We start from the raw sequence: 25,620 nt of genomic DNA, 5'->3' as shown, positions 1-25,620 counted from the left end.
CGGGGATGCGGCCCCGAGTGCTGGGGGGAACCTGCCAATTGCTGCCTCGTACGGTCCATGGCGTTGGCATATCTTTTTCAGTAAGCATATGCTGCTCGAAAAATTATAGACAGTCTGCAAACATGCTTCCACTTTGAAGAAGACATTTCGAAAGTGTGATGAGACTAGGACCCGCGGTGCCTGGCGCTGGGGGGGCGGGGTACGGGCCGCTCCACCCCGGGCCGGCCGACCTCCTGTCGTGAGCCACGCCGGCCACACGGTGGCGCTGCGGGGCAGGCTCAGCGGCTCCCGGCCCGCGTGGGGGCGGCGGGGGCGGGGACACGTTGCGGCGCTGAGCGGGCGGCGCATCCTCCAGGGCACACCTGTTTCTTTTTTTTATTTTTTTATTTTTAATTTATTTATTTATGTGCAGGCCATACGGACCCTCCTCACCGTCCAGGGAGCTACAAGAGGGTGGAGGGGTCTTGCCTCCCATGAGATGACCCTGGGTGTCTCTGGGCTAAGGTTGGGTGTTTCTGATCTCTGCTTCTGAATTCTCCCACACGAAAATCTGACCATGTCATTGCCTGCTTAGGACACTGCATACCTCCCCGCTGCCCTCAGGAGAAAGTCTGCACTCCTAAGCCTGACTGCCGAGGTTCTGCACCACCACCATACCCCCAAACCGCTGCCTCCTGGAGGCGCCCCATGCTCCACTACACCGAATCCTTTCATTCCCTCCCCCCTGGCGTGCTCTCTCATCTCGGAGCCTCCAGCGTGCTGTTCCCACTCACTCAAATACTTTTGCACCCTCCAGTTTTTCCTTGTCGAACTCTGACTCAACATCCTTCAGATCGATAGTTTAAGCGTTGCTTCCTCCTAGAAGCACCTCTGATCCCTGCTGGCCCCCAAGCTTATCTCTCTGAATACCACACTGGACTTTAATTATACATTTATTGTCCCCCCCCCCCCCCCAGTGGAGGATGGGCCTCTTGAGGACAGAAGCCTGTCCACCAGTGTCATCCCTGCTCTTCCGCAGCCAGAATGGCATCTCCTGGGTGGTCCATAAATCAGCGTCCCTTGGATGTTGAAAAGCGTACATGGAATGGTGGGGCCCCCTTCTTTTTGTGGTGCCTGAGGGATTTGGCAAAGGCACTCTGGGCTGCCGACAGGAGGAGGACGGAGACAGGAGGGAAAAGGCACGGTTACAACAGTTCATTCGGAGGAACCGCTGGCCCCCCCTTGGGCTCCTGCTACCTGGCCAGCCGGATAAGCCACAATGTCTAGAAGCTGCGGGGACCCTGCCCCAGCACAGCATGCAGCAGGTGGCTGGACGCAGGCTGGCCTCACGCTGCGCCAAAGAAAGAGGCGGGCAAGTGGCTCAGCTCCACGCAGCTCTGCCCGGCGTCCTCCCAGTACATATGGTCCCTCCAAGACTCAGAGGTCCAGTCCATGTGTCACATTGACATTGGACATCTCCCCCTGAGCACCCCCAACACCCTAAACTCTTCAAATTTATCACCTTTCTCCAAATTGCTTCTCCTCCTGACTCCCCACTCCCAACACTGCACCCCTAACACTCACCTATCCCCCAAACTTGGTCTCTGGTTAAGGACCCCACCATCTACTTTGCCAAGCTCTCCAGGGTCCTGTGAGGACAGTACTTCCCTCTCCATCGGCCCCTCACCCCTCCTGCATTCCGCAGTACAGCCAGACTTTCTGATTTTCAGGTCCCCAAACGAGCTGGCTGCTCTCTCCTCTTGACGCTGTGCTGACCTCTCAGCCTGGACACCCCTTTTCTGCATGGCAAAAGTGTCTGCATCCCTCAGGTTCTGATTAGACACCTCCTCCTCCAGGAAGCCCTCCCAGGTCAAGTACTCTTCCTTAGGGCTCCCATGGTTACCTGGGCTTTCTCATGTCTGCCTGGATCCCACTGTGTTGCCAAAGCCAGTAGTTAGTGTTGTGTCCCCAGCTCACTTGGCTGCTCAGCACCCCTGACCCAGTTTGCAGAAATCCCTTCTCCCCTTGGCTTCCAGGTCCCTGCTGTCTGGGCCTTCCTCCTCGTAGAGGCTGTTCCTTCTTTCAAGCTCTTCCTCATCTCCCTGCGCCCTGATGCAGGCACATCCCAGGACTGGGCTCCCAGCCCTCCTCTGTCCTCTCCCGCCTCTCCTTTGGTGCTGGCATCCAGGCACAGGACTTGAAATTCCACCTGCACCTGGCGGTCCCCAGGTCTGTCTCCACTCTCTGCCCTGGATGACTAGGGCCCACCTCTAGCTGGGCAAGTACAATCAGGGCCTCAGCTCAAACTGTCTTCCTCTGACTTCCGCTGCTTCTAGCTTCATTCTCCTGGCTCATAAAGCCCTAAACCTTGCTGTCATCCTTTCCTCTCTTTATCACCCCATGTCAGTCCATCAGGAAGGCTCGTGGCTACCTTCCAAGCACAGTCAAGTCCCACCCTCTCACCACCTTCACCCAACCACCTAGTCCAGTCTGTCTTGTTGGGTCAAGTTCAGTGGCCTCCTGACCCATCTCCCCATGTCAGTCCTGGCCCCCTTTGGTCTATTTCCAACCCAGCAGCTAGCTGTGAGTCAGGTCACTCCCTACTGCCCAGAGCTTCCACAGATCCCCTCCTCACTCGGAGTAACAGCCAAGCCCTTCCTTTCCAAGGGGACCCGCGGGAGATGACCTGCTCTTCCTCCACCTCGGTGTCATTCCCTAAACATCCCCACCTTTTGGCCTTTGCACTGGCTGTTCCCTCCGCCCATCATATCTGCACAGCTCCCCTCTCATTGCTGTCAGATTTCTGCTCAGAGAGCAGGACCTGACTCCCAGCGCTTCCTGGGCCCTTCATTCCGCCTTACCACCACCCAACATATCATGTGTGTTTACTATGTCTCCACTGGAATGTAAATCTAGGAAGGCGGGGATTTTTTGTCTTGTGTTCCTGGCTATATTCTCAGTATCTGGCATGTGGATACTCTCCTTCACTAGATGGTGAAGACTGAGTGGGTGGGTAGGGAGGGATGGATGGATGGATGGATGAGTAGGTGAATGGGTGGGTGAAAGGGAATGTGGGTAACTGGGTGGAGGGAGGGATAGAAGGATGGGTAGGTGGATGGGTGGGTGGATAAATGGGTGGCTGAGGGCATGAGGGGATGGAGGGATAGATGGATGGGTAGGTGGATGGACAGGTGGATGGGTAGATATGTAGAAAGGTATGTGGGCAGGTGGAAGGATGGATGGATAAGTAGGTGGATGGGTATGTGGGTGGATGGGGGGGATGGATGGATGTGTGGACAGGTAGGTAGAGGGATAGATCAGGGTATTGACAGGCAATTGTTGTCTCTGGCAAGAGGCAAGATGAGGCAACCCTGTTCATCCAGAACCCAGAGTCATTTAAGAGTCCTTGAGATGCTGAGGTCCCAGATCCTGACTGGCCTTCCAGGACTCCCCAGATCCCAGAGGATTCGCAATGCTTATTCCCAGCAGCAAGGAGAAAGTGCTCCAGAATGCCACACTGATCCAAATTTTAAGTGCTGGTACCTTTTGACACAGCATATCTGCTCCTGAGAATCTGTCCAACAGAAATGCTAGCACTGGTACATATAAATAGGTACGTGTGCCGAGAGGGTTGGCAGCACTGCTTGGAATCAATCATATGAGACAGGGACCAGCCTTGTTGTCCCTCAGTGGAAAGCTGCTGGTGAAGGGTAGCTCAGCCCACCGCACTGTGCTCAGTGGCCAGTATAACGGTCAAAGGGGATGCATCCATGTGCTTCGGAGGCAAGATTCAGGGTTGAGTTGCTAAGTGACAAAAGAACAATTATATAGAATGTGCTATGTGTGGTGTGAGTAAACACATACTTGTGTGTGTGTGTGTGTGTGTGTGTGTGTGTGTGTGTGTCTGTGTCTGTGTACGTGCCCACGCATCCAGGAAAGAGGTTGGGCTCACATTCACCCACCTCCTAACCATGGTCACCCCTGGACACACACTGTGATTGGAAGGGAAATTTACTTATTAGTCTCTATTCTTAACCAACTTTTCTTTTTTTTTAAAGATTTTACTTACTTATTCATGACAGAGAGAGAGAGAGAGGCAGAGACACAGGCAGAGAGAGAAGCAGGCTCCATGCAGGGAGCCCGATGTGGGACTCGATCCCGGGTCTCCAGGATCACACCCCATGCCAAAGGCGGTGCTAAACTGCTGAGCCACCGGGGCTGCCCCCAACTTTTCTTTTTAACAACAAGCTTGTATTCCTATGTCATTGGACACACATTTTTAAAGAAATTATCCCACTGTACATTTCAGGACTTGATTTGATGGCAGTTGGGTTGGATGGGAAGGTGGATAGTTGGGTGGCGAGTTCACCCAGAGCAGGATCCGTAACCAAGCACTGACCAAACCAACCTCGAAATCCTTACTCTGGCATTCAAGGCTCACTTCTACCCAACTTTTGAGCACAATCTCCCAGTACTCCCAAACATATAGAGCAGGGGTGTGTGGGGGCCCAGCAAACTATGGCCTGAAGGTCAGATCCAGCCCATCACCTGTTTTTGTGTAGCCTGTGGGCCGAGAATGTTTTTCAGATTTTTAAATGGCTGGGAAGTAATCCCAAGAATGCCATTTCATGACACAGGAAAATTATGTGACACTCAAATTTCAGTGTCGACAAATAAAATTCTGTTGCAATACAGTCACACCCCCTTCGTTAAGTGTCCTCTGTGTTTCTGAGCTCCAACAGTAGAGCTGAGAAAATAGAGTGGAGGCTGAATTGCCTGCAGTACCCCAAGTATTTACTATCTGGCCCTTTACAGGTAAGGTGTGCTGATTCCTGATCTCTTCTGTCCCAAGCAAATCAGTTGGCTAGGTGGCCCCACTACTTGGCCTCTGCCTTCAGGTCCTTGCACCCTGTGTGCTCTCTCTCTCTGCCACCTCCCCTTGTCTATGTGCTGGAAAACTAGCTATCCTGAAAACCGGCTGTTATAAACCCCACTGTGACCAGCGGGGAGAGCTCCCTCTGCTGGCCCCCACTTCTGGCTGAAGTCTGGGTCCGCCTGCCACTCCAACCCCCCACCCCTATCCTAGTGGGGATCCTCATGGGCAGGGACTCATTCAATTCTGGGTCTTATGCTCCTGACATGCTCTTTGGCTAAAGTCAGCTGAATTGCATGGATAGCTATCATTGCTTTTGTCGGTAAAGTGCTTCTAGCTTCTTGATTTTTTCCCCTTGACTCACCATAAAACCTGAAAACTAGCCAGGAAGCATGGGGTGGGAGTGGGGGATGAGGTTCAGGTGGAGCCTCAGGCTCTCTGCAGAGAGCTGAGCTCATGTGTGTGTATGTGTGTGTGGGGGGGTGGTTCTGATGATCACAGGGGCTTCTCCCAGGGCAGAATCGCTCTGCATGACCATGGTGAGCAAAGCTGGGCTAATGTGGAGCGGCAGCAGGAGGACACAGCATGACTCCATTGAGAGTCCTTACTTTGGAGTCAGAGGAATTGACCGCCTGACAGGAAGTGAGTTCCCCATCCTGGGAGGTAATCAAACAGAAGTTGGATCAAGAACGTAAGGGAGAGATTTCTGCCCTCTCAGGGGGCTGCACTGAATGATCCTCCAGCCTGGGACTCTTGGAAGCTAGGAGTTCTCTCAGGGCAATGGCCAGGCACTTTGGTGCCAGCTCAGGGCCGAGATCTTGGGGTTTGGGGATAGGACAAAGAGCACTATCCTTGCCGGCTGCTGAAGATCCCCCTCACTTCATGCCAGCCTGTCTCAAGCCTGCTGCCCACACTCAGAACATGCCAACATCCCCAGGGCTCCCCAGATGGAACACGAGGCAAGGCCTTGGGATGCAGCAGCCAGGATTGCTCCATGGAGCCCCATTGCTCATGAAGAAATCAATGATTTCACCGAACCATGGGGACCATGACCACCGTCCCTGTCCTCTCAACCCTGGCGATCCATGAACACCCACCATCTGCTAAGCGCTTGCTTCCTTCCGAGAAAGTTCTGAGGTTCTCTCTCTCTCTCTCTTTTTTTTTTTTTTTTTAAGATTTTATTTATTTATAAGAGAGAGAGAGAGAGAGGCAGAGGGAGAAGCAGGCTCCATGCAGAGATCCCGACGTGGGACTTGATCTCAGGACTCCAAGATCACTCCCTGGGCCAAAGGCAGGCGCTAAACCACTGAACCACCCAGAGATCCCCGTTCTGAGGTTCTCTAATAGAATTGGGCCACACATTTGTGCAGCATGAAGAAGCTACAGCACATTTTAGTTGAGAGTCCAGGCCCTGGAGCCTGCTGTGGTCATGGAGGCAAGTTACCAACCTTCCCAACGGGGCCATGGAGGACTCGGATTTCTCACCTGGCCCCAGATCTGGGGCCCTGCTCCTGCCACTTCTTGACCAGGAGGTTGATGAGTATTTCTGGCCCCTGAGTCCTGCTTTTTTTGGGACTGGTCAGGGTTCTCAGAGGGCACATGGGATCTCTTACAAGGGCCCATGCACACACAGAGCTGCTGTCATTAGAAGGAGCCCGGCCCCAACTCGCCCTGTGGCGCCGATGACAGGGCTAGCCCATGATGTGCCTCATGCCCCACTGGCTGGCTCACAACTTGTGAAGAGTTGCCAACCCTCAGTTTTGAGGCATTTAAATGAGCCACAAAAGCAGAGCCACCCCTCTCCTTAAACACAGGAGATGGTGAAGGATGGTTGCTTAGAGGGGCCCAGGATGTCAAGTAGAGCCACCAAAGGCTGGTCCTGTCCCATCTCCAAGCCTCCCTGCCATCCACACCAAGACACGCCCTAGGAGGCACCACTGGGTACTACTGTGGGGCCAGTGAGGCCTTCCAATCAGGTCGACATGGGCCTCAAGCCCCACAGCTGCCACTGCTCTGAGACTTGCTGTAGCCTCTCGTGTTCCCATCTGTGAAGTGGGACTCAGAAAACCTTTGTTGGAAAGTTGGTAAGTGAAATGCATAGAGAATGCCAGGTTCACAGTACCCACACCGCCCCCAGTAGAAGAGCCTCTGGTCTCCCGGCTGGGACCCAGCTTTTTAATGGGAAGAGAGGATCAGTTCAACCAGATGTGCACTAGACACAGGGAGACACACAGGGGAATCTGGAAGTGAGATGCCCGGGTGCTCAGTGCGAGCTCCCAGATTGTGTGCTTGTAGATCAAGGCAGGAAGCAGTGGGGAAACACAACCATTATAACTGATGCTCAGTTCTTCCACAAATATTCAGTTCCACACTTACTTACTGAGGGTCCGCTGTCCCGGGCGCTGCTCTAGGTGCTGGGGGCACAGCATGGAGCTTGCAGGAAGCCAGGGCTAGCAGACACTACACAAATATATAATATAATGTCACATGGTGTGCTGAGTGCCAGAAAGAAAACTCAAATGTCGGGGGGCAGTGGTGGCTAGAGAGTGATGAGACGGACAGAGCAGGGGGGATGATATCTTAGAGAGGATGTCAGAGAAGTGGCATTTGACCAGAGACCTTACTGTAGAGAGAGTGAGGCTCTTGGGGATCTGGGTCCAAGCCTCCGGAGGAAATGATCAAGGCTCAGGAGGACAGTGGAAGAGACAGCAAGAAAAGCCAGACAGCTGCAAGCTGTACTAGGGGAAGGAGAAAGGGAGGGAGGGAGAGGGAGAGGAGGAGGAGGGAAGAAAGGGGAAGGAGAGAGGAGAGGAGGAGGTTGAACTGCTCCCCCTGTCCCTGTTCTAAGTCCTACCTCAAGTAACTCATTCATTCTCCTGCCAGCCCTCCGGGAACTGTCCTTACCCTACAATGACACACAAGGAAACTGAAGCTCTGAGAAGTGGAATTACTTGCCCATGGTTGTCCAGCTGGTAAACTGAGAGCTGGGATTTGGACCAGGCCGGCTTACCTGTCCTTGCCGGAGAAACCCAGCCAGGAAGCTCTGGATTGGCCTCTAGTCCACTTGGGTTTGTGTTCTGGAGAGGGGCTATGAGGATCAGCTCTGAGACCAGGGAGGAGCCAGACCCTGTGGGCTCCCCCATGGGCCCCATCTGGGCCTGAACAGCAGGATTTAGCTAGAAAACCAGAATTTAGGGCCGAAAAGGACTTGAAAACTCTCATGGCCCAGAATATTGGCTGTTCTACGTGATAGCATTGCCCGCCCTTGCTCCTTGCATCTGCCTGGCGAACTCTTCTTCATCCCTCCCCTTCCAGTTGGGCTGGCCTCTCTTCTGCAAAGGCTTTCCTGATTCTGCTGACCAGAGGGCTCCTGGGACGTACACTCTTCCAGCCTTCTCATCCCTGGGTTTCGATTCCTCCTTTAAGTCTCTGGCTCCTCGGCTCAATCCAGCCCAGGGTGTGGCAGGGAGGGAGAGAGTGAGGGGTACAGAGAGAGCAGCATCCCCATGCCAGCCTCACCATCCCAGCAGGAAGGCAATGAGCTAGCTGACCAAGTGGAGTCCACTGTCGGGCTCCCCTTCCTGCTCCTTGCTGCTGACTTCTCTCCATGGAGAGACCTTGGGGCCAGCTGCCATCAGTGACTCCTTAGTTCCTTTCTTTACAAAGAGTGACCAATTTCATCTGGAACCAGAGGACTCCCCTGCCGCTGGAGCAAAGCTGGGCAGTGGGCTGCTGCCCTGGGCTGTGTCTGGACCTGTAGCTCCCAGATCTAGACGCGCCACTCCATCCAGCCGCACCCAACTCCACCCCGCAGTCAGGGTCTCCTAGACATCTCCACGTGTCTGTGTGGATTTCCCACAACATAGCTTGGGATCCCCATCCTCAAACCCTCTCCTCCCGAGTCTCCCCCAGCACGTAAACCAAATCTGAAAGCCTTGGGGTCCTCCTGGACCGGTGTCTTGTCCCTCTCTCCACGTCTGATTGTCCAGCAGCACCCAGGGCCCTACAGGCATGTGAATGCTCTGCCTTTGTTCCTGCCACTCCCCGCATCCACTCTGCAGCAGCTTTCATGTCACTCTCCTGCTTCAGCCTGCAGTGGCTCCCACACTCCCCTGGCCCTCCACGAAGTGGCCTCTGTGCCCTTTCTCTTCTCTCAGACTGTTCCCTGCCTGTCTACCACACCTCAGCCACACTGATTATTGTTTTGTCCTTCCTGCTCACTGAGCTCACTCCCATCTCAGGGCCTTTTCGCCCACTGCTGGTTGCTTTACCCAAACCTGCTGGTCAGGTCACTGTGTCTTCCCTGACCACTGGGCTGCAAGAAGTTCCCTGCCGTGCTCTGTTATCTGGCCCTGTCTGACTCTCTGTTGAGCCCTCCTCTCTGATATTGTATGTGTCTCCCCCGAGCTAGAACGTAATTGCCACAAGAGCAGGGACAGGGCCATCCCAGTCCCTAACACAGAGCCAGGCACCAAATCAGCACTTCATAACCTGAGAGGACATAACCTGCTGAGACTCTCAAATCAGCACTTCATAACCATTGGTAGAAGGGGCCAAAGAACCAGATGATGCTAGAATGCCCTTGGTTGCCACTCCAGGAATGAACAAATGCTGCCGCTTTTCGACCTAGAAGGTTCCTGCCTAGGGCTTTACCCTAGGGAGGTCATAAGACAGATGTGCACAGAGTATGTTCAAGATACTCATCACAGCGTTGTTTCTCATCCTGAATGACTGGCAATAACCTAGGTGTCCATCAATGGGGCAACGGCTCAAAGCAGGTGTGGCACAGCTCCTTGCAGCTCCTAAATAGGAGGAGATAGATCTGTTTTGCATTGTTGTGTCACCAAGGGAAGCTATGGAGACCAGTGCTCAGACACATCTATTGTAAACGAACCCCTCAGCTCAGGACTCTGGTTGCACAGAAACATACCTAATTCATAAAAACAGAAGAAATGAATTGGGAAGGGGTGGGAGCCACCAGGCTTATCCAGCTCTGACCTTGACCTGAGAAAGCACTGGCAAGGGAAGTAAATGCCTGGCTCTGGCCCACAGCAGTGCTTGGGGGCACAGCCAGACCTGGAACCCAGGTTCCCCTCCCACTGAGCCCCACCTCCCGCCTCATCGGTCCTGGGGCATAGCCTAGGGAGGGGTGTGTCTTGAGCCCATCTGAGACTCTCAAGGAAAGTCCCTTCTTTCAAAGCTTCAGCTTTCCGGACTGTACAATGGGCTCATATTCTCCCCCACTGCCTTACCCCTCCCCTAGGCTGGCAGGATGCTAAAAGTTTGGTTAAGAATGAGCATCACCCTTTACTGAGTACCTCAGACATGCCTGGCCTGGCCCTACCCTACAGCTCAGACCACTGCGTGAGGAAGCGCTATGAGGAGCCCCATTCTACCAATGAGACTCCCAAGGGTGCTAGTTCATGTCCCCCCCCCCCATTAGTAAGTGACAGAGTCTGAATATAAACCTAGAGGGTCTATTTCAGCAACTCCCCAACTCTATCTAGAAAGTGTCCCTGGAAGCCCCAGAAGCACAAGGGCCCCGGAGAGCTGACAGGACAGCTGTACCTGAGCTCACTGCTTGGCTGGTGGTCCCAGGGCCTGACCCTCACTCCTAGATCCCTCCCCACGTGGCAGCCTAGCCCCCACACCCACTAAGTGGGAGAGCCAGCAAGCCTGGTGCCTGTAGCTGCCTGGGTAGGGCCCAGCCTCCCTGTAATTAAGGCAGGGGGAGGGTGGAGGCTGGGATCTCTGGCAGCCAAGGGTGGAGGGAGGGGTGGAGGGTGACCTGAGGCTGGGCTGACCATGTCAGCAGCCATGCACAAGGTGGCTGGGAGGGGCTCAGGTGGGTGTTTATCCCCTGCCACCCCTGGCCGGGGTCTTCCTGCCAGCCGCCCAGCCTGTCCTCCTGTCCCCCCGGCTCCCTTCTCTGCATTTCCCTTTGCCTGGGCACCAGAACCAGAGTTGGTCACATTAGAAGGTGCAGCTTCTAAAGTCCTCACAGTGGGCTGTGGGGCAGGAAGCTTTCTCCTGCTTTGTTTGTTTCGTTGTTTAATGTATGGGAGCTTTCTCCTGCTTTAAGTGCAGAGCACCACAGAGACTGGGAAGGGGCTGCTGGTGGGAACACAGGCATTCTCAGAAAGGCCATTCTCTGGGATGCCTTCTGAGGCTGCCTGAAGCCAGCTCCAAGACCATACTGCCAGGTCCTCCTCACTGAAGCCCCAGCCAGCCCATCTCCCTGCCCTTCTCCCAGTGACTTGTCACTCCCACCGCACGCTACCTTCCTGCTTCCCAGCCTCTGCTAGTGCCTTTCCCTCTGTCTAGGATGCCCTCATCTTCCCCTGCTCCGCCCATCCAAATCCTGCTCTTCTGCTATCCCGTTCACATGCCTCCCCCAGGTAGCCTTCCCTGATCGGGCCAAAATGATGCACTTCTCCCACAAGCCTATGGCCTTGGTCTGTACTCTGGGTTAAACGCAGATTGGAGGAATCACTGCATCTTTGCCCTCCCCTCTGCCCCACCCCGCCATTCCTGCCCCAACACCAAGGCTGTAACTTCTCTGGGGCCCAGGCCTGCCCTGGAGGCCACCCGCAGCCTTGGACAAGTCATTTGCCCTGTACAAGCTGCACTGTCCTCATTCTGTAAAGCAGGATTGCCAGCCTTTTCTGCCTGGGAATCCCTGAGCGGTGCATGAGCCCACGCAGATGAATGCTCAGAGCAGGACCCTGAGCGGTGGCGGCCGCTCTCTGAGTGGCGCCTGGGTTGTGGCGGGTCCCGTTGTTACAGGGGCCAGGGAGGCCTTACTAAAGACAGCATCGGACGGGTCACTCCCACAGACCATCCCCAGGGTCAAGCCTGAGAAGCTCCCCATGAGACTTGCCCAGTCTTCTCTTATTTCCCTCCCTGGTCTGTCTCTGCATTACTTCCCCCTTCAGCCACTATTTCAACCACGTGGGGCTTATCTGGGGGCACTGGACGCCCCATGTACCCTGTCAGCTCAAGGCTCTTCGATCTGGCATACCTCTCCCCCTTGCTCCCTCCTTCACCTGATGCACCCCTACTCATCCTTAGGTGCTCCTGTCTCCAGGAAGCCTTCCCTGACCACCTCCCACAGCCGGGGGGACATCCCTGCTCTCTGTTGCTGCGGTGTTTACCCCACACCCTGCACGGCAATGACTTGCTTACCTGTGAGCTCCAGGAGGCGAGACGCCGCACCTTGCTCCCCGCTGTAAACCCGGCACCTGGCACGTTGTCTGGCGTGGAGTAGATGCTCAGAAAAAAGTTAATGACTAACTGAATGGATGGATGAGTCAGTTCTGCATCCCCCACACTGCAGGAAATGTCTGTAGAACAGATCTGAGTGGGAGGTTCCAGCAGGGCCCGGGAGAAGCCCCTGGGGTTTGGGTGTTGGGTTGTGAACAGAGCTGACCCCCTGCCCCTCCCACGGGTGGATCAGCCTGCCCCCCTCCCCACAGACCGGGGTCCCCAGAGCGAGCTTCCAGAGGCTAAGCCCCAGCTCAGCCTTACCTCTTAGCTGTTCCATCTGCACAGCCCAGCCAGATCCCCGCAGCCAGCATTGCCGGCAGCCAGGCCAATTGTCCCGGCGTCTTCCTATTTTAGACATCTCTCTGCCTCGGTCCCTTCTAATGTTTCCAGCCCGGCTGCGGGGGGAGGAAAAAGAGGTTACTGCTACTTTAAATGTACTGTATGAAGGCGAGGGCTGGAGAGGGGCCTGCTTGCAGGAATACCCAGTCATCTAGTTGGAAAAGCCGCCAGATGGAATACAAAAGGAGAAACCCAGACGCTCATGGAGACAGCCTTGGTTCATAAATCAGGTGGGGCCAGGGGCTGGGGGCCCGTTCGCCATGGAGCCGGACTCCCTCCTGGACCAGGACGACTCCTACGACTCCTACGGTAAGAGGGCCCTGGCCTCTGCCAAGTGGCAGAGTTGGGGCTTCAGCCGCTGGTTGCTCAGCAGACTTTTCTCTGCTTGCTGCAGGAAACTGAGTTGATGGGGGAGGCCGTCAGGCGGCTGGGCACTGTCTGATCTTGGGGCCTATGTGTCGTCACGGGTGCCTAGGCTTAGGGAGCACAGGGGAAGGGTGCCCCTCCACCCCGGTGCAGAGCTGGGGGCAGCCCCTTGGAATCTGGACTTGAGTAGGGTCAGGGGAGGGAGAGGGAGTTTAGGCTGCCTCTGTTTTGCTCTTGGCCAAGAAGGAAAGGAAGGAAGTTCTCAGCCTCCTGCCTGTCTGCCTCCCTCCTGTCCCCAAGCCTGCTGGGTGCTGTGGAGAATTTAATTAGTGAGATCCTGCAGATAAATATAGATGGACCAGGCATCAAGAATGTACCCTGTAATTAAAGCCAGGCTGAAAACACACCCCGTTTTGCAGGGCCCTGGGGGCTACCACCAGGGAGCTGCCCCCACCGCCCCTGCCGCAGCCCCCAGGGTAGCTGGAAACCATGGAGAAGATTTTGGGGGGCAGTTGCCAGGGATAGGAGCTCTCACTGAGAGCCTGGGACAGGACTTGGAGGACTAAGGATGGCCTGGAAGGGGCAGGTTCTGTGGGCTTGGAGCTCCAGGGGCACAGGTAAATGAAGCCCCTACTGCTCAGCCTGGCCAGGGAGCTTCATCTTGGCTGGCATGCCAGTGCATTCTGGCTGTCTCTGGGCAACGTGCACGAGAGAAAAGCAGGAGGCGAGGGTGCCTGAGGGACTGAGGCATGGTGTGAGGGGTAACAGATTTTAGGGTGCAGCAGGGAGAAGGCCAAAAAGGGGGTAATTGAGCCAAAAAGGGGGTAGTTGAGTGACAGCCTCACTCCAGCTTAGAGCAGACTTTTGGGGGCTCAGGTCCTCCCGGGACCATAGTTTCTGCAAAGAAGGTTGAATTCTCCCTCTGATCCCCACTCCCACCCCCCCGAGCCTCCAGCCAGGCCTGGCCTCTGAGACAGGTTCTAGGCCAAATTTCCTTCCTCCTGCAGCAGCTTGGCTCTTTCCAGGGAGAGGGGACCTTTGTCACGTTGGGAGCTGCAATCCTGCAGGGAGTTTGGCAAGGCCCAACCCACAAGCCTGGCACCTTTGGGCAGTTGGGTGGCCAGTGGATGCATGCCATGTGACCCCTACGTGCCCAGCTGTGTGCCAGGGTCAGAGGTTCAGAAACAAACAGCTCAAGCTTAAGAGGTAGTTTATGCTTGTTGAATGGAGGGAGGAAAAAGAGAAAGAGGGAGGAAGGCAGGGAGGGAGAGGCCGGGATGATGAGAGGCCTCTGCCCTGGAAGAGCTCCCAGCCTCAGATGGGAGACAGACAAATGATATGAGGCTGGGGTGAGTGACGAGTTCTCCAGGGAAGGGGCGGCAGACAATCTGAGATGTGGGACAGGCCCACTTACCCCCTAGAAGCACTCACCTGAAACTTGGCACGGCAATGCCTGGGTGATACTCCGCAGAGGGCACGGACCCTTCTCGGGGAGACCAGCCCATGGCCAGGTGAGCCTCCAGATCCCCCAGGACGGCATCTCCCCGTCTGGAACCCAGGGCCCTGACTTGCTATTTCCTGCTTTGCTAGCAGCCACCCCAGGGCAGGGCAAGGCTTGTACCCAGGGAACTGAGGCCATTCACTGTGGAGTCAGCACCTTGTCTTTGCCTGTGGCTGGTCTTCTGGAAGCTTGTCAGGCAGTATTGTGCCTAGGAGCCAAGAGGAAGAGGCAAAGGGATGGAGGGAGCCTTAGGAAGGGGTCAGGCAGGAATGGAGGCTAGCCCAGGCTCTCCATGTGAATCCCAGCTGCAGCCCAGAGGGGTCTGGCTCCAGCATGCCTGGGAAGTCCAGAGCTGAAGGGGCTCTGGAACCAGGCCAGTGAGGAAAACTATGGACACAGAGTCACTTCCTTTCTGTGTTCATTCATTTCACCAAAGCTACTTTCAGGTCCTGTACTAAGTTTTGGGATTGGGAAGATAAGTGCAATCTTGTCTCTACCTTCGTGACATTTCCAGGCTAGGCTGGGAGAGAGCAAAGCACTCCGATGGGGGAGGCCAAGGCACCATGGAACCTCTAACCCCACACATGAAGTCCAGGAAGGCTTCCTGGGGGAGATGACTCCTCCACTAAAGAAGTTGATGACTTCATGAAACCCTTTCTTCATCTGTCTTCTGGGATAGGCGACTTTCCTGGTTTTTTCCTGCCTATTTCTTAGTCTTTACTTCGGTTCCTTCTCTTAGATACTTTCTTTTTCCTGCTATCCACATGGTCCCTTGACAAGGTCTGCTGCTTCTGCCTCCCTGCATGACCTGACTCTTTCTCCCTCCCTCCCTCACCCTGTAGGCTCCAGTCCTACAGATCTGAACTTCCTCACACTCACCAAACTAGTTATCAGCCCAGGGCCTTTTCACATGCTGTTTCCTTTGCTTGGAACACTCTTTCTTCCTTTTATTCATCACTAAGCTAACTCATCCTCCTCTTCCTCCAGTTCCCAAACTCAACTGAAAAGTCACCTCCTCAGAGGAGCCTTCCCTGGACCATGATCCTTCGATCCATCAAATGAGATCTCATTCTTAATTTCTCTTTTCCTTTATGGAGCCTGTTCCTATAGCACTGGACATTATTATGTGAGTGTGTGTGTGTGTGTGCTTAAACTCTACATGTCCCCCGGTTTCTGAGCTCTCAGACAGCTGTTATCCCCAGAGCATAGCTCTCTGCCTAGCGCAGAGTAAGCATCCAGTACATACTTGTTGAATGAGTGAGTGAACAAATACCGTTGGCCCAGGCAAAGAGGTGAGGAAAGGCATTCCAGGCAGATAGGAGAGCAGGTGCAAAGGCTGGAGAAACTTCTGATGGTTCTCCAACACTTCCAAGGAGAGTGGTGCTTTAGGTCGGGGTTGACAAGCTGAGCTCCTTGAGGGACTTGGGAAGTTCAGTGGGTACAGGGTTGGGAGAGACACAGCTGGGAGTGGGGCTCTGGGCCCCAAGGGCCTCAAGGCAAGCAAGATTCTCTTCTTCCATCTGAGCTTTGAGTCCATTCACCTGGTGCTTAGGGGCGGAAAGGAGTTTGACCACATCCCAACCACTGACACGAATGTTCTGGAAGCCTGAGCCATATTGAGGGTGTCTTTGCAGACAGGGCTGAGCAGTGCCCTATTGGGTGGTCCTGAAGTGAGAGACCCTTCCAGTAAGGCCAGGGAGGGCTGACACAACTGGGGGAGTGGCAAACACAGGAGCAGGGGTTTCTTTACTCAACAATCAGAAGCAGGAAGGCAAAGAGAAGCAGGCCCTTCATGGATGGGCCTCAGTTTCCCCGTGTATAAATTGGGGCAAGGGTCAGACAAGATCTGACTGACCCCCTCTGGAGAGGGCCCCTCAGCTGCATGAAAAGTCCAGCTCAGAGAAGCACTTTCTTCCCAATTGCCATCAACTGAGGAAGAAAACAGAAGGGAGAGCTGACTGTGGGCTGACCAGGAAGCAAATACCCAGTAGAACATTCTCTCTTCAGATTATCTCATCGTCTTGCCACGCCCCCACTTTGCAGATGCGGCCTCCCACCCATCATGGCAGTACATCTTGGTGCTCCTCGACAGGGACATGTTTTTATTGCCTGGTCACTAATCTGACTCCCTTTTAAAACCAAGAAATCCTTGAGAGCAAGGGCTGTGTCTAGTGTCCTGTATTCACTGAATGAATGAATGAATGAATGAACGAACAAGTGAATGGCACCGGTTGGATCCTGCCCTTGCCTTGCTCCGTGCCCTCAGGCATCATCCTCCCCATCTCTGGGCTTACTTATTTCCCTAGCCACTATTTATACTCCGCACCCCTGGATGTTCCAGCTCTGACCTTCTAAGGTTCTAAATCAGACTCAGCACTTGGCACCCACTGCCCGCCCTGTGGCCTGAGCCTCATTCTGACTCCCTTTGCCATCAGATGCTGGGACCAGGCCTCTGCTCTTTGCTCAGGCTCCATTTCTTTGTCTGACAAATGGGCAGACTCAGCTGTGCCCTGGTCACCTCCCTGGCTGTCTCGGGGCTCAGAGGGGTGACAAGGCAGAGTGTCATGAGACCAGACACCTGTTGGGGGGCCGGTGATTCACAGAGGGAGCTGGGCCTGGGCACACAACCGGGGGTGCTCCGGAAGGGGCTGGTTGCTCTGGAGATCCTGGGGGCAGAATGGGCAGCTCAGAAGCTTCAGTTTCTTCCTGATGACAACCCGCAAGGACATCTGCCCCTGTTGGGGGGCCCCAGTAGGCAGGCAGATGGGGGCAACTTTAAAAAAATATTTTATTTATTCATGAGATACACACAGAGAGAGAGAGAGGCAGAGACACAGGCAGAGGGAGAAGCAGGCTCCTTGCAGGGAGCCTGACACTGGACTCGATCCCGAGTCTCCAGGATCATGCCCTGGGCTGAAGGCAGGCGCCAAACCGCTGCGCCACCCAGGCGTCCCAGATAGGGGGTGATTTTATAAATCTCCCAGTGCTGCAGGCACAACGACCAGCCTTTTTCATTGAGTCCTTTCCCAAGGGAGATTCCATTCAAGGTCCTGTATGGACTTTGTCTTCAAATCCTCATGACAGATATGGTAGGTTGCTGTTAGCACCATTTTCCAGATGAGGAAACTAAGGCTGAGTTAAGTGATGGCCAAGGTCACACAGGGAGGTGGGTGACTTGAACTCAGCTTGCTCCACAGCCCAGGACTTTGATTTTGTGGCACAGTCTGAGAGCCGAGTCACTATGCCAGAGCTGCCACCTGGAGGCCCCTTCACTTGCCCAGGGAAAATCCTGCCTCCTCCTGGGAGGGTCTGTTGGCACCGCCCTAGGGACGAGCCCAATGCAGCAGGAGCCACAACCCAGGGTGATAGTAGCTCACTGGGAATGGCAAGCAGAAACAGCTGCAGTGGGACAGGGTCAATGTAAAGAGAAAGCTATTTTGGGCTAGAAGCTGTCAGGGGTCTGATATTACCACTCCCTGGCCCTTCCCATGAGAGGAGGAACTGAAGATGTTTGCCTCAGCTGGTGACAGATAGACAAGAACCATAAAAGAACAGCTGTATGCCTGGCCATGCACCTCACTTTCATCCTCTGGCTTCCCCTTCCCAGCACCCTGTGGGGTTGATGTTAGCATTCTCATGTTAGAGATGGGGAAATAAGTTCAGAAAGGCTGAGTGACTCACCCAAAGTCACACAGCCAGTGAATGGCAGAGCCAAGAGTCATGTAGGTTTGTCCCACCCTAGGGCACATGCTTTTAACCAATGCCCACTAGGGCCTCCTCTGAGGCCGTGTCTGTGTGGGTGGATCATTGGGGAGGGTGCTCAGGCCTGGCCTACCTTTCAGGGACAAGAACCTGGGCTTCTTCCTGGCTCTGCCACTCAAGTAACTCAACAGGAGCTGGGCATAGACCTGGGCCCTCAGCAAGCTGTAGTTTCCCTGTCTGTGGAATGGAGCTCATGATGCCAGCCTGGCCTACGTGGGCTGGGGAAAGAATGCTGAACCCAGATTCCTTCCATCTAGTTCTGGGGCTCTGCCCTGGGCCTGCTGGCCACCCAAGGTACAGGAGAAGCCACACTCCTACCTATGGCCCTTTCACAGGTGAGCCAATGAGACCAGAGAGGCGGAGGAGGGGGACCCCGTTCACTTTGTATGTACCAGCTCTGTGCTGTTTCCACATGGAGGCATTGGCTCCTCACAGAGGGAGGAGCAATCCCACTGCTTGCAAGAGAAATCGAGGCTTAGAGGGGTTCCAAGCCACAAGCTCTGGTGCGGGGGGGTGGGGCACTCAAAATTCAAACCCTGGACTCCAAGACTCCTGTGCTTTTGTACACCACTCTGGGCTGTTCCTTGGGGACTCTGGCCTCAAATGCAAAGCCCTTCCCGTGCCCTGGAATGCTTCCGTTCTGCTGGCCAGCCATGCCTGGGCCTCTGACCTTGCCCAGCTGGGCGGGTACATGAGGGATGGAGCCCTCCCCTTCTTGCCCCGTTGCCCCACGGGACTCTGGGAAGAGGCTAAATCAGGAGGAATAGTCAATAAAGAAGAACAATGAGGATGGACAGGAGGGGCTTAAATCATTTATGCGCCCAAGCCTGACCAGGTAGCCACACAAGTAAGCTAGGATGTGGGGCCTGGGGAGGGGGCCACGGAGGACAGCCTCGTGTCTGGAGTGGGCCAGGCAGAGCCAGGAGAAAGCTCAGGAGAGAGGAGCTGGTGTCCCCCAGGGAGAGGCTCCTGGTGGGAGGAGGGAGGAGCTCCTTCAGGAGTTCCTATTGTTTAGAAAGCAAAGACATGATTCTCTGCCCTCTCCCTCCTGAATTGCACTAGGCATGCATGGACCAGGCCTTGGCTTCTGTTCTGGACTACTTGGCTCTCTGGGTCTTTATCTCCTCATCAGAGGGGTAGCGACAGTAGTAGCCACCTCCCACAGTTCCCACTCTTGAGAGGACCACACCAGTGGTCATTCCTTGTTAGGTTGCCCTGGATGACTACTGCCTCCCGCTGGCCCTCCTGCTGGGAGCTGCTGTGGAGTCTCCTTCTGCTGGATGGAAATGTCCAGCTGACATCATCCCGGCTTTCTGAAGCCATGCCTTCCACACCCCAGCTAGGGCTCCTCCCAGAAGGTCACTTCCAGAAGCCCCAGGAGGCTGAAGCAGGCAGGAGATGGCCCCAAGGGAGAGGGTCTTTGTGGGGGCCTCCTGTTCATCCCCCATTACATGATGGTAAGATGAGGGCCCTGAGAGAGAACGAACTGGGAACAACTCAAGGTCCATTCCACCTCCTAAGTAGGTCCTGAGATCTGCCCTAGCTCCGGCCCAGAGCCCCACCTCAGGCCAGGCCCACCTTGGACTCCTAGAGGGCTGTCCACCCCCTCCTGGGTCTCCCCATCTCAGTCCGTGCCCCAAACTCATCCTCTGTGGAAAGCCAACGGGACCCCCTCAGTGCAGCTGGATAAAGTGCAAACTCACTTACACAGCTTCTAGGAAGTCCCCCATCTGACCCCAGGATGGGGCCTCTGCCCTTGTCTCCAGCCACACCCCTTTCTTTCTCCCCACCCCACCTCCATGAATTCATCTCTGCCCTTACCTTTGCCCCCTGCCTGGATCACTCTTGTAACATAGCTCTCCCTACTACTTCTCCCCCAAACTGGTCACTCCTGCTCATCCTGAGATCTCAGCTCAGGTGTCACTTCCTCCAGGAAGCCTTCCCTGACTACCTTGTTGGAGCTCACAGACACCCTGAGCTTCCCGCTATCCTGCTACACGGTGATGGGTACAGTTCATTTGCTTTCCTGCTTGTCTTCACCTCTGGGCCATGAGCTGTTTCATGAGCCAGACTGAAAACTTGGAGGCTGAGAGGGGAAGGGTGAAGAAAGAAGTCAGGATGACTTTGCCTTTGGCCTGTGTGGCAGGAGCGTTGGTGTCCACACTGAGTGGGGGACATGAGTGGAAGAGTAGATTCCGAGTGGGAGTGATGTCCTGGGCTTGCTGTGTCTGAAAATCCTGTGGAACCGCCTGGGAGTTTTCTGTAGAAGAGTCTATGGTGGTCCTTCCAGATGTAGCCTCTGGAGAGGCCCCAGCTCTAGAATGGAGGACAGGAGTGTCTGGGGTCTTCCCTGCTGTGTAAGTGCCACTCCCTGTCTAGGCTCTTTGCAACCTTACTCACTGGCCAGCCGAGGTCCTGCCACCTCCCCCAGGACGCCAGCCCAGGTCAGCCTAGCTGAAGCTGCTGTTTTCTCCTTGATTGTACCTTCTCCGCCATTACCTCATCTAGTCCTAAGGCATTCCACGAGCTATGCCTTCGAAGTCCTCAAGGTAGGGGTCTCATCCCTCTGTCTCTTGTAGCCTCTACAATGTCCTGCACAGGGACCCCCACACACACAGAAAAAAAGCCACACGGCCCAAGAACGCTGCCCCTCCCTGGACAGGGTTGGTTCCCAGCAGCCTCTGCCAGTGGGATTCTAAGGAAAACCAAACAGAAGCCAGGGAGGCTTTGGGTCAGACTGACGCAGGGGAGCTGAGGGGAGAGGCAGGAAGAGGGAGGGGTGCATTTCTGTCCAATCTGGAAGCGTGGGCGGATGGCTGGATCCTTATAACCCCCGGCTGGAGGCACACCAGCCAGTGACCTACATCCCAGTGTGCCTGAGTGTGTGCACACACACATGAATGCATGCAGAGGCATGAGCACGTGTGAGTAGGAGAGTGCCCTCGAGGGGGGTCTCTGTCTTCGCTGGCTATGGGGGTCTCACCTGCCTACCCTGAGGTTGCACCGACTCTGCATCAGAACAAGTGGGTCTGTGCTCCAGAAAAGCCAGCTCAGGGTCACACAGTTCCTGAAATGGCAGCTGGGGGTGCCTGTCCCTGGGGCCCCACCCCACTTCTGCCCTAGACTCTCTCTCCCTTGACCCAGATATCCACTAAAGGGCCTCACTTGCCTTTGCTAGTGATGGAGTGGGGGGCGGCTGCTAGTATCAGTGCAGTGGAGGGAGGGAACCCCTGCATGAGGCTGAACCAGAAGGTGGCCAGAGAGGTCGGGAGGGTGGGTAGGTGGGTTCTGGCTTCCGGAGCTGATGCTGAAGCAGGGGTGGGGGGGTGGTTTGCATTCAGGGTCCTACTCAGGAGCCGTCTGGGGCCTGGCCCAGGTCTGTCCTTGCTTTCCCTCCAGGTAGCCTCCCAGAGATAGGGGGCAGAGGATAGAGAGGTGAGGCCCCTCTTTGACCCAATCAATGGCTGTGCCGCGCCGGCTCCATGGCCCAGAAGTTGGGGTGCCTGAGAAAGTGTCTGCTTGGAGAGCCTTTAGTCTTTTCTCTGGCCAGCTCTGTGGTGGGCAAGGAGGGGTGGTTGTGCTCTCTCTTCTGGGGCTCTTCCCCCAGCCTGGGCCTCAGGTAGCTTGGAGGGGATGGACAGGGCCCCCCTCAGTCTCTCTCTCTCTTTCTCCATCTCTCTCTCTAGCTGAAGTTGACGTACAATGTTATATTGGTTTCAGGTGTATAACATAGCAATTCAACAATTACATACATTACAAAATGCTCACCATGAGAAGTGTACTACCATCTGTCACGGAGCAAAACAATCACGACATTTTTTTTTTTTTTAACTAAAACAGTTGACAATTTTATTTTCACATTTCACAATACAAATGAAAATTGCCTTTTTTTTTTTTTTTTTTGTCTCACTACTCCCCTGCAAAAACTATTCTCGATAGGAAGGGGAAGCAAGTCTTCCTTGTCATGCTGTTAGAAAACACCCAGAGTCACAGCACCATGATCTCCTGGTGAAGTAGAACAAGTAATATAAAATGAATATAAAGAGGTTCCTGTCTCTCCTTATCTGTCTGGTCGAGTCATTCCTGGCCGAGTGGGCACCATCATGGGACGAGCAGGAGGTCTCATCATTGGGGGCCCAGGCATCATTGGCATATGGCCTCCCATAGGTGGCCTCATTCCAGGAGCAGGTCCCACTGGCATCATCCCAGGAGGAGGAGGGCCCATCATTGGCATCATGGGAGGGCCCCCATATGGGGGGCTGGCATCATACCAGGGCGAGGAGGACCCAGGTGACTGGGGGAGGTGGGATCATTGCCCCTGCAGGAGGAGGAGCAGAGAATGGAGTAGGAGGTATCTTTCCTTGTTGAAATGCAGCGGTTGTTTTGTCGATCAGGCTCTGAGCCTGCTCTTCCATCCATTTCTGATAGTAGTCTTTCACATTCTCTTTGTGTTTCCTACCACTGCAGTGTGTCTTTCTCACAGATGGAGAGTCATGGGTGACGTATGTCTCGCAGTAGTCACAATAAAACTTAGGCATGTTGCTCTGCAGGCCGTTGGCCACTCCGTCCCCCAATCACGACATTCTTGACTATATTCTCCACACTACACTTTTCGTCCCTGTGACTTGTGTATTTGATAACTGGGAGTCTGCACCTCTGAGGATCCCTCACCTCTTTCACTTCTCCCCCCAGACTCCCTAAAACCACCAGTTTGTTCTCTGTGCTTATGAGTCTGCTTCTGTGCTGTCTCCCCAGAATTCCCAAGACCCCCAAAACACACCTCTGCTCAGCACAGTGCCCCCTTTCCTGTGCCACTTCACCCAAGTCCGGGTGGCTGCCCACCTGTGGGAGGTCAGAGTCTCCACTGCCAGAGAAGCTGAGCCTAGACAGGGACTGGGAAGCTGAGAGGGGAGGCCAACAAGGCCAGGAGCCAAGAGGGCGGTCACACTCCTGGGCTGGCCCTTCAGTCAGGCCCGCTCAGCCTCTGGTTCCCAGTGCTATGGCTTCAGAGGGCTCCATTCCCTAAAGTCCTTGGCAGCCCAATCAAGCTCAGCTTCTAGGGGGAAGCAGGAGGGCAACTCGTTCTCCTCCTCTTGGCTACAAGGGTACATGGCTTTGCAGGCGCACCTTGATGGGATAAACCAGGCAGACAGGGAGCAGGGAGAGGGACGGACACTGCACAGCACGTGGAACTCTAGGGAGAATTCATTTTACAATGGAGGAAACTGAGGCACAGACATGTTTGGTGATTTAAATATATATATATATATATAAAATATTAATATATATATTTATTTATTGGGGTTCGATTTGCCAATATATAGTATAACACCCAGTGGTCATCCTGTCAAGTGCCCCCCTTAGTGCCCGTCACCCAGTCATCCCATCCCTCCGCCCACCTCCCCTTCCACTACCCACCTCGTCCCAATGCAATGTCCCCAAACTGGACTAACTCCTACACATGCATTGGTGGCCTGTGCTGACCACAGCCTCCAGGAGTCAGTGCCTGGTGACTGCGAGCAGATTGCTCCAGGACACATCTGTGGAGTCTGTGTCCTGGGGTGGCACCCCTGCAGCCTATAACAGGAAGCCAAGCATTTTAGAAAGAAGGAGAAAGAGGGAAGGATTAACAAAACTATGTTTTTAAAGAAAGGAGAAGACGAGAGAGAAAACAAGTTGGCAGCAGTGGGAAGGGGGTAGCCTCTCCTCACGGTGCCCAGTGAGTGTGCTTGGATGGGCTAGACCCGTAGGCCTGTGCAGAGAGGCAGATATCGTTTCTCCGTGGGCACGCTCCTGGGCAGCTCATCCCTTCCCAAGGCAGGGCCTTGGGCATAACCTGGCCTTGCTGACATGCCCCTCCTGGATTTGGCTCTTGATTCCCCTAACCAGGCAGGGCAGGTATTCTGGAGAAGGGGAGACCCAGGCAGGCATTTAGCGGCGTACCCTGCACCTCAGGTATCACCAGCTATCAGTGGAGCTCAGATTCCTTGGCCCTACGAACTCTAAGAGTCAGCAGACTCTGTCCAGGCCAGTGGTTTCCCATCTGTTGGAAGAGTCCTGGGGTCCCACGGAGATGCCAAAAGGTTGCCAAATAAGAAAGACTCCCTGCCCTTGGCCTAACCTAGCTCTGCCCAGAGCAGCTTGCTTGCATCTAAATATTTTTCATTTGAAACAAGGGTTCTGTAGCTCCATTCACTTAAAAAGAACCCACCTCCTAGAATAGACAGGAAGGCCAAGGCCTAGAGAGGAGTGGGATGGTGGAGCCACATCCCGCCCTTCCTGTAGGAACACACGGGCCCCCTGCTGAAAGCTGAAATGTGAGCGTATGACTAGGAATCTGAAAGTAGGTTTTATTTGGTAATGCTGAGTGACAGCAAAGGACCCTTGGTTTCTGGGGTGCCGGGTGGGGATGTGAAAGAGGAAGAGCTCCAGAGTGGAAATGGAAGAGCAGAGCTGAGTGGCCTATCACTGTGCACTTAGTTTAATTGCATTTGACCCAGCCCGTTTCCAAAGCTGTTCAGAGACACTGCGTGGACTTCCTGGCTTCAGCCAAAGCAGCGGTAGGTATAGAATCAGAGTCTCAGGGGTGAGGCCTCAGCTTCTCTACTGACTCACTTGACCTTGACCAAATTAACCACCTCTTGAGACTCAGTGTCTTCCTCAATAAAATGGCACCAGAGTTGTGAGGGGTGCACGAGAACCCAGAATGGAGTTAACAATTCCTGGTGGGCTCAGAATTTTTCCTTATTGTATATGAACTTGAGGAAGTTCACAGTCTAAGGTTCAAAACCCAGCGATGCCCCTTACTCACTGTGTGACTTCAGGCAGGTTTCTTAACCTTTCTGCCTCGGCTTTCCCATCTGTAAAATGGGGATAGTAGTTGTACCCCCTCCCTCTCCGTCTCACAGGAAGTAATGTTAATAGCATGAAGCACCCAGAACAGGGCTGTGTAGTGTTTGCTATCAATATTTGTATTCAAATAGCAGCAAAGACCAGGTCTTGCAGGGGAGAGAGACCAGAAATGGAATAAAATAATGAATGCAAGAAAAATTAGGGTTCTCCCAGGGAATGCCTTGCGGTCCTCACCCATTAGTGGTAGCCTCCAACTGTTGCTCTTGGCTGGGACCTCCCTGCCACCCGCTCCCTGTGGCTTGACTCTCCCTGCATTTTTCTGCGAACATGTAGAGGTAGGATTCCATTTTGCCCCTAGATGACTTTGGGTGATAAAGAAGTAACTTCAGCCTCTTTGAATTGAATCTTCTCTCCAGAACATGTAACAAAGCTGGAAATTGGAATTTCCTTGGAGCTGATTATTCTGGGAGGGCACCTCCTGGCATTAAAACTAAATTAGATCAAGGTACCTCTGTTATTAGCAAAATAATTCCCTACGATTACAGAACGCAGCCATGAATCCTGACGGCAGATGAACTTCAGGTGACTTACTTGAGACAAATAACTGTGCAGAAATCACAGGCTCATCTAATCACTTCTCTATAGCATTGCAGCCAGGTAATTATGCTAATGGTTATAAGAA

At 54.3% G+C, this 25,620-nt stretch overlaps 1 long non-coding RNA gene and 1 pseudogene across 2 annotated transcripts; both read right to left on the bottom strand.

Moving 5' to 3' along the window:
- Nucleotides 1–412: 412 nt before the first annotated feature.
- On the bottom strand, nt 413–12,263 carry LOC119873383. Of its 2 annotated transcripts, none has more exons than XR_005365028.1 (3): nt 9,359–12,263; nt 7,233–7,312; nt 413–3,783 (listed from the first exon to the last, which is right to left on the bottom strand). It is a non-coding gene; the product is annotated as an uncharacterized LOC119873383 (long non-coding RNA). The 2 variants fall into 2 exon arrangements; XR_005365029.1 differs by having other exon boundaries at nt 9,506–12,263.
- A 9,743-nt stretch (nt 12,264–22,006) lies between these two features.
- Nucleotides 22,007–22,639, bottom strand: LOC106559342 (annotated as a pseudogene).
- Nucleotides 22,640–25,620: the final 2,981 nt, after the last annotated feature.

This window comes from Canis lupus, chromosome 9 (genome assembly GCF_011100685.1).
Source record: "Canis lupus familiaris isolate Mischka breed German Shepherd chromosome 9, alternate assembly UU_Cfam_GSD_1.0, whole genome shotgun sequence".
Lineage (NCBI taxonomy): Eukaryota > Metazoa > Chordata > Mammalia > Carnivora > Canidae > Canis > Canis lupus.
The sequence above is the reverse complement of the archived record's forward strand: the minus strand, read 5'-3'. Positions and strand labels throughout refer to the sequence as shown.